Source organism: Pelobates fuscus, chromosome 3 (genome assembly GCF_036172605.1).
Source record: "Pelobates fuscus isolate aPelFus1 chromosome 3, aPelFus1.pri, whole genome shotgun sequence".
NCBI classification, from domain to species: domain Eukaryota; kingdom Metazoa; phylum Chordata; class Amphibia; order Anura; family Pelobatidae; genus Pelobates; species Pelobates fuscus.
In genome coordinates, this window is record NC_086319.1 from 77,813,860 (window position 1) to 77,823,305 (window position 9,446).

The 9,446-nt window shown below is 39.4% G+C and overlaps 1 protein-coding gene across 1 annotated transcript in view; it reads right to left on the reverse strand.

The window, feature by feature from the left end:
- N4BP3 (NEDD4 binding protein 3) overlaps positions 1-4,346 on the reverse strand; it is a 44,680-nt gene extending 40,334 nt beyond the window's left edge. Inside the window, exon 1 of the mRNA XM_063447261.1 lies at positions 4,207-4,346. The gene's annotated coding sequence lies outside the window, so the exon portion shown is untranslated. The remainder of the gene's footprint in view (positions 1-4,206) is intronic.
- Positions 4,347-9,446: the final 5,100 nt, after the last annotated feature.

The following is a 9,446-nucleotide window of genomic DNA, read 5'->3' on the forward strand; positions in this document are numbered from 1 at the left end:
TCTGCAGCATAATATTTATAGCTCTATAGCAGGGATGCCCAACAGGTAGATCCCCAGATGGAGAACTACAGCTTCCATGATGCTTTGTCATTGTAAAGCATTCAAAAGGCATGCAAAGTATCATGGGAGTTGTAGTTTTAAAACATCTGGGGATCTAGCATTTGGGCACCCCTGCTTTCTAGAAACACTTGTTAGATATTGAAACCATGTGGTTTATTCAATTAGCAGTTGCAGTGGACTGAAAAATGGAATTGCACAATTTAAGATACGTTTTAGTTATTTTTGCAAATGCAAATATTCTCTCATTCAGATATCATTAAACGTATGAGTTATATCTGCTGTCACCTGTGTTAATGAATAAATCCTATTGCATTTTCAATAATATTTTATCTGTGACACAGCGCCAGTGGCAGAGCCCATAAGTGGCTATAAATACTAGATTAGTTACATAATAACCAAATACTCTTCACAACAACTATTAAGGCCAGACCTGCCCATCCCTGCTCCAAGGGAATTCAAAATTCTTACATTTTTTAGCAAACAGTACAATATAGTCTTGTTTTTGAGACTTTCCTGTTTTTGGACTGGAATAGAAGTTGAGAACTGCAATGCAATTATTTGTTGGGAATGAAAAATAAAGCTAGATTATTTTATACCTGAGATGACTCTTGCACTGAAAGGGTTAAGATGCGAGCATAGTGACAAATATCAATTTGCAATAATCCTGTCACATTGTATAGGTGTGTCTCCTAACATACAGCTCATCCCAGATTAGCTCACTGGCTATAATCACTCTTTGATATACACAGCAGTTGTACTCACGGCTCTACAACATGCTTTTCATGAAACTGAGAATTGTAGACAATTTGGGAAAGGAATTTCAAATTTCAAACCTAGTAAACAAAACATAGCTTTTGAAGAATTGTCTCGGCTTAGATATTCTTGCCTAAAATGTGCAATAAACCTGACTTGTGAGAGCTAAGAAATTCTTGATTTAGTAAGTAAACTTCATATAAGTATTTTGTTTTGTTTATTTCCTAATCAACAATCATTCAAAAGAATTGCAATTTTTTTTTCTTTCACAAAACCATGCATTGAATGAAAATCCAGGTTGACCAATTTACCCTAAATTTCACAGTTTGCATTTTAATTCATTACGTGCAGCTTTACATCTTGCAGAAATAAAAAAAAAATAAAAAAAATGCCACGTGGGGTGAAACGAAATATATTTAAATTATATGCATGTTATATATGCAGAGAATATATATTTAGCCCCCTTAAGGACCACTTAAATTCCTTACTGTCATCACAATCTGTTCCCTAAAGACCTTATGCCAACATGGAATGTCCTGCTTATGTAGTATTGGCAGCTCTATGTAGCCCAGCTGTCACTAAATGAGTGGGGTCATTCCATTTTGGAACAGGATCCATAAAGGGTTAAAATAGACCAAATGTCTCCTTTAGTCAAGAATGCTTATGAAAAAGGGGCCGCGTTAAAAATTGCTGCTGTCTTACATTATGCATTTTTAAACTACCCCAAGTTAAGTGGGAAACCACCCTATCCTCATATATGCTACTAGGTTAGACCTAATAATAACAATTAAAGTGATTATGGAATTCTAAAGCAATGGCTTCCTTTTATTGAGAAGCCCCTTTTGGCAATCAGTTGCTCAGACCTCTTGACGTGAAAATTCCACAAAATTGCTCATGCATGCCGGAGTCCCCTGTAATTCATTAAATTCTGTTTTGCTTCACATAATTTGCTCTGATTAGGGAAAAAAAGTCTAATATTAAAACAGTTTTTCAATCTTACCCAGCCCCTTGGGGGTGATGTATAAGAAGTGTTGTGTTCACTTTTTTCTGGAGCTATTGCGCCAATATTCCTTACTAAATATTTTTTGCCATATTTTGTTTTCTTTTCACTTCCATTGTATAAAAACAAGGATGTGAAAAAGCGCTCCTTTTCTTTCTGACACATTTTTCCACTACTGTCAAATTGGGAGGTTTTCAAGACAGGGGGACGGTGTTTGGTTTAATATATAAAGAATTCCTACAATGTTCCTTTTCTTCCCCCTACAAATTATAATCGTTCCTCTTCTTATTTAGGGAACATAATCAAAAGTAAAATCAATAGAAAAAATAAAAATAAAAATCCAAAGGAGGAGGAATGAAAATGTCAGAAATACAGGTTATTTAGGCAAAACGTTGAAAAAAAAGGCAATATATAATATATGTATATATGATAAATATATATATATAAAAAAACAAAAGTGACATTTGTATACATAAGAAAAAAAAGCATGCACACAAAATCAGTGCAAATGTGATAAAGATCACAACATTTCCATACATAACTTCTCAATATATACAATTTTCCAGGAATAATAATGTGCAAAGACAGACATAATGCTACTTTGACTTAAAGTAGAACTCTCACTTTACTAAAAATTGCACCATTGAATAACACCTATAAATTGTGTTAACTTTTTTTTATTATTATTATTTTCATGTGACGTCCCATTTTCTGAAATTTACAATAAAAATTAGCAAATGACATTACCATCCGGTTCATTCCAGGCACATCCAGGGCACACATTACAAATGAAGAAGAGTAAAACTAGATACATTGTTTCATTTCTCCTTTTCTCTGTATGGTTTCTCTATGCTGACTGCCAGGTGCAAGGACAGAGCAGCTTATACCAATGAATCACAGGAAACCAAAATGGAGATGCCCAGTTGTCGGATAAATGGTGTGGATTTCTACATTTAATATTACTTTTTCACTCTTAATAAATACATCTTTGCTAAATATAGTTGATATCTGAACATAGTATTAAAAAAATCCTGGGGTGTGACGTTCTTCTTCAAGAATTAAAAATGAATCCTTAAAGTCGTGACAGGGTAGCAATGTAATGTTATCGCTCCTTATAAAAAGAATATGAAAAAAAACGTAATAGTTGGGTTTTGTAATGAGCCAGGATAATTCCAGAGGATAAAGAGACCAGGAGAGTGCAGGTCTTTCACCAGCACTTGTGAGAAGGAAGACATGTGTGGCCAAGCAGTGCATAATGAATGGGGATGATAAATAGCCCATTCTCTGGGAGTTCCAATAGAAGCCTTCAACACACTTGCCTGTAAATTTCATTAAACTCCCCCACTCTCAAAGGAGAGTATCTATTGTCACCAGGAAAGAAAAGGCCCATAAACACTTTTAACCCTAACAATACTGAGGCCAAGGAAATAAAAGATTGCTAATGAGATTCTTGGTTTCCATTCCCTGTAGAATAAAGCACACACTTTAAACAAAGCCAGTGAGTGCTAAGCAGGGCTCACACTTCCAGATCATGCTGGTGCACCAACTGCAAGCAACACTTACTTTTATTTAATTGTAAAATTCTCCATAAAGGAACCAGCACAGAAAAAGGTTTTAACATCAACAGTTTAAGTGTTCCAATAAAACATAATGTGTGGTGGTTCCCTGTGACAATTAACTTCTGATGCTGTCTCTGTGAATTCCCAGGTTTAACCTGATCTAAATCCCTGTTATACAATATTCTCTGTGATGTTTGGATAATCTTGTTTTAAAGCAGTTTTAGGACACAGCGACTTAATTCCTAATAACTAACCAAGTCTAACCCTGACACTTATTAGATACACCACAACTGCCTATAATACTATACTGCATGTATGTTTAGCCCTCACATAAAATACTATACTGCATGTATGTTTAGCCCTCGCATAAAATACTATACTGCATGTATGTTTAGCCCTCGCATAAAATACTATACTGCATGTATGTTTAACCCGCTCATAAAGGGGTAAAGACAGGGACTTTGCCCATAAACTGCATAGAGATCCCGCATATTATAGAACAAATGCACATTCACAAATACCTATAAACTCGCTACTAAACAAATCACTGCATCTTAGAAAGTATCAAGGGACATTGCCCTGTCATTCTTTTAACTGCACTACTAAAACACATTCAACTATACATAATATATATACATATATATATATACACACACACACACACACACACACACACTAATAAAATGAGCAACTCGTGAACTTTGTGGCTTAGAATGTTAGCCCAACAAAAAGGAGTTCTACAGTACCTGTGATACTGTATTTGACATCTATAGTAAGTGACCCAGATATTTCATGCATGCTGATTTTCACCAGTCTCTCTTAATTAGAACTCACCATATTTTAGGTATCATTGTCACTCCTCTGCATGTATCTGAAGACCCGATCCTGCTTTGTGGATTGAAGACAGGAGCACGCACACTTCCCTCTCTGAGATTTGAACACACTCTGTTCTTCCAGCTCAATAGAGGAATGCCAGAGAAACCAGGGACACTAGTCCTGCCTCTCACAGACAGACAAACCCTGGGCTGGAGTTTCAAAGCTCACATAAAGGATCTGCTCATAAGTAAGCCACTTACAAAATCTGGCCTGTACACAGCATCTGCTGCAGGCTGGCTATATGTGTAACAGGCATTTGGGAAGAAATGAATGCATTGGGGTTTTGATGTGGCAAAAGTAAAGAAAAATGGGGGAAAAAAATAATCTTTCTTCACCTTTACATTTTTTCTTTTTTTAAGCAATGGGGAAGGTGATTTAGAAAAAGAGTGCTTCATAACAATCTCTTTGTGTTATCTTTTCCATGTGCAAGAATAGACAAGCTAAAAATATCTTGATTCAATCAGTGTTTTAACATTCAGATATGTTTCCTGCATTTACCAATTTCTCCCTTCCTGCTAGGTTAAAATGCTGCCCCAAGCAAGTTTTAAAAGTTTAAATCGGTAACTATTACTAAGTAAAAATAAAAAAATAAAAAAGAATGACCTTAAACATGTTTAATTTGTTCATTGTTTTTGCTACATTTATAAAGATTTTTACTCATGTACTACGGCCTTGTCTGTAGTTGTGAAATGTGCAGTAGAACTAAGAAAAAACACCATTTCCCTCTGACAGATGCATTAGTGGGTAGTCATCAAATTAAAGGCACAGTCCAACCACCATAATCACTACAGAATGTTGTTCGGAGTACCGTTTTTCGCCCATTTGCAGCCATCAGGGTTTTCTGACTTTAGTATATAACCCTAATTTTTGTGATACAGGAGTGTTCATGACTTTATAAAAACTCCAATAAAGTGAAATTATTCAACAGTCTTAAAGGGTTACTCAAATCCTCATAATCACTACAACCCGCTGAAGTGGTTATGATGCAAGAATTCCCAGTTCTGTGACACCGGTAATGGACAAGCCATTTAGCAACAGTTTGCCCCCTTACCTGAGTCCCTGCTCCAAGGCTTCCTCGTGGCCAACACAATGACGCTGGCAGAGGTGGTTACACCTGTGGTAGCAGAGGGGTTCATTTCCATATGTGCAGAAAAACATTACACATACAGACTCCAGGCACAATGACCACTTCAAATCACTGATTAAAGAACACTATTAATGATTTTATAAAAAAAATAATAATTGTAGCACTTGAAAATAAAAATGAATGAAATAACCAACATAGAAATAAATAATAATCAAGAAATATAGATGTGGTCACCAAAAGCTTGAAGCACTAGTTGGTTACTTCCAGTTGATGTGTAATTAAAGGGATCCTATAGTGCCAGGAAAACAAACCCGTTTTCCTGGTACTATAGGCTCTCGGAGTGCCCCCCTCCATTGGGGTCCCCTCCCTCGGCGCTGAAGGGGTTAAAACCTTTTCAGCCACTTACCTGAATTCAGCGCTGTGCTCCCTCGGCGCTGGTGACCTCTCCTCCACTGCCGACATCAGTTCCCATTCAATCCTGCCTATAGGAAAGCATTACTCAATGCTTTCCTATGGGGATCTTATTTGACGCTGGACTCCGCAAGGACGTCCAACGTCAAATAAGTGCGATTTACTCAGTGTAAATCGCAGAAGCGCCTCTAGTGGCTGTCAGGGAGACAGCCATTAGAGGTTGGATTAACCCTGCAGCGTAAACACAGCAGTTTCTCTGAAACTGTTATGTTTACAGCTGCAGGGTTAAAACCAGGGGGACCTGGCACCCAGACCACTTCATTGAGCTGAAGTGGTCTGGGTGCCTATAGTGGTCCTTTAAAGGAACACTGTAAGTAACAAAACACATAAAGTTCAATAGGGGCAGTCTCTGGACACCGTGGAGATTTCGTCAAACTACTTCTAAACAGTTACACATCACCAGCAAGTGCCATAATGGGCAGGTGCCAAGTCCATTCAGAAAATGGGCATGTCCTCCTACTGAAAGGGCATGTCATCCTGGTGTCAAGCACACAGGCCAATAGCCTCTCATGCAGAGAGCTCTGCAGTGCATCCGAGGACAAAATGGGAACTAAACTGGGACAGCGTGACAGGACTCTTAAATAGGGGATTTCCCTATTGTTTTGTACTAGGACCCTAACATAGGGAGATAGCTGTGCGGCCTACTGTAGTAGTTATATATTGTTTTGGGTGTCCTTTTAACATATTCATTATATTTAACATTATATTCTTTCCCAGTTTAAAAAATATATATATATCCTATGGCAGGGATAGGCAACCTTCGGCTCTCCAGATGTTGTGGACTACATCCCCCATAATGCTCTTACACACATAATGCTGGCAAAGCATCATGGGAGGTGTAGTCCAAAACATCTCGAGAGCCGAAGGTTGCCTATCCCTGTCCTATGGTAAGGTTTGCTGAATCCCACCTTTGATAGTTTTGATAAGTTGTTGGAAACATACTTAACAAAACCAATCTGTTCTGTAGATACTTTGCAAAATGACTCTGGGCAAAATGCCAAGTGCTAAAAACTATGCAAAGAATGTACCTTTTTTTTCTTTCTCGATATTAGTTCCTTTCTCAGGGTTATTTACTAACAGGGTTATTGACCGAAGTGAGAATTCAAAGAGAAATTCAAATTTAAGGTGAAAATAGCCAAACTGAAAAATAGTTCTCTCAGTTAGCTGTACTTCCAGTTCATCAACTCTAATTCGTTAATTTAACTTTGAAGTTTAGTAAATAAGCCCTATAAAGAATTCAGAGTGGATTTCAAATGTAAGGCCAGAGTAGCCAAACTAAAAGCATAGCTGACCTACAGGTATTAACTAAAGTGAGAATTCTAAGTGAATTTCTAATTTAAAGTTTAAATAGCTAAATCGGTGATATTCTCTAAGTCAGCTTTGCTCCCAGATCAACTGCTTTGGCCTTAAATTTGAAATTCACTTTGAATTTTCACGTTAGTGAATTACCCTGTGGGATTTGTTTTCCAGTTAGGCTATTTTAACTTTAACACTGCGCACTATAACAACCTATGCTACTTATAGGTGAGGTATGAGGAGGTTGTAGATCTGTCTCCGTGCATGCAGTTACTTATGATTGCAACAGGTTTAATAAACACTGCAGTAAAAACGCTGCATGCTTGCACAGACTGGAACTGTAGTGGATTCTGTGGACAGCCTCATTCATGAAAAATAGAACTGTCAATATGGCTGACCACAGCAGTGATGTGGCAGTTTATTCATCAGTTCCACTTATTTTAATGTAATGAATGGAGTTGCTGTAGAAGGCTGAACCACTGTACAGATCCCATACACTCCTGCTGGACAGGACCTTTTGGGATAAGATAGGAAGATAAGCCCTTTTCCTGGTCTGAGAAAGGCTCTGTTGCTACTGCTGACACTTAAATGTGTAGCTGCAGTACCTTTCAAGGTAAGCATTTGAGTTTTTAAATATTGTTGGGATAGTGTCTTAGAAACATGGAAACATAGAATGTGACGACAGATAAGAACCATTTGGCCCGTCTAGTCTGCCCAATTTTTAAAAAAATACTTTCATCCCTACTTTTAGTCCCTGGCCTTAACTTATAGTTAGATAACCTTATGCATATCCCACGCATGCTTAAACTCCTTTTTCTGTGCCCCACTTAAAAGTGGTTAACCTCTACCACTTCAGCTGGAAGGCTATTCCATGCATCCACTACCCTCCAGTGGCGGATCCGGGGGGGGGGGGGGGCAACGGGGCAATTGCCCCCCCCCCCCCCCCGAGATTCTCCCCTGCCGGCTAATGCAGGGCTGGCATTGCCCAAGTGCCAGCCCTGCAATGTGCCTGCGGACCGGGGAGGGAGATTAGAGATCTCCCTCCCTGGTCCGGCAGATGACAGGGGAGAGAGTGAGGACCCGGGAGCTCAGCCTGCAGCTCCTCCGGGTCTTCTTCTCGCGAAATTTGGAGTGTTGCCGCGGTTACCACGGCAACGCTCCAAATCTCGCGAGAGTGAACTCTAGCCCTGGAGCGCAGGCTAGAGTTCACTCCTACCACTGGAACCACCAATGAATCCCACTGGGACCACCAGGGAACGAAATATGTCCCCCCTCCTCCCAGTAAAGGTAAGAAGGGGGGGGACATAAATATATTTATTTTAATTAAATTTAAAAAAAAACACATATTATAAAAAAAACACATTGCCCCAGCCCCCCATACACACACTGCCCCATACACACACATTGCCCCAGCCCCCCATACACACACTGCCCCCATACACACACATTGCCCTTGCCCCCCATACACACACTGCCCCCATATACACACACATTGCCCCCATACATACAGCCCCCATATATACACACATTGTTCCCCACACACACACACATACACTGGCCCCATACACACACTGCCCCCACACACACATACACTGCCCCCCACACACACTGGCGCCCACACATACACTGCTCCCCATACACATACATTGCCCCCCCATACACACATACACTGCAATACACACACACACACTGTAACTGTCACACACACATCCTGACCCACACACACACACTGCACCCCTGACATATACTGCCGCCCTCACTTACACACTGCAACCTTCACACACACACTGCTAACACACTGTCCCCCCCTCACACACACACACTGCACCCCTCACACATTGCACCACTCACACATAACACTGCTCCTCTGCCCTACTACAGCCCCATTTCCCAGAGGACCTCAGGTAAGTTGTCAAACTGTTCTTAAACAGTTTGACTACTTACTCTGGGAGGGGGTCTCGGCACTATTGGCACAATAACCACCACACTGAGCTGTAGTGGTTATTGTGTCTGGATTATTTATTTAAATAATCAACAAGTGCCCCTCCCGAGATCAGGCTCTGGATCCGTCACTGCTACCCTCTCAGTAAAGTAATACTTCCAGATATTATTTTTAAACCTTTGTCCCTCTAATTTAAGACTATGTCCTCTTGTTGTGGTAGTTTTTGTTCTTTTAAATATAGTCTCCTCCTTTACTGTGTTGATTACCTTTATGTATTTAAATGTTTCTATCATATCCCCCTGTCTCGTTTTTTTCTCCAAGCTATACATATTAAGTTCCTTTAACCTTTCCTTGTAAGTTTTATCCTGCAATCCATGAACTAGTTTAGTATCCCTTCTCTGA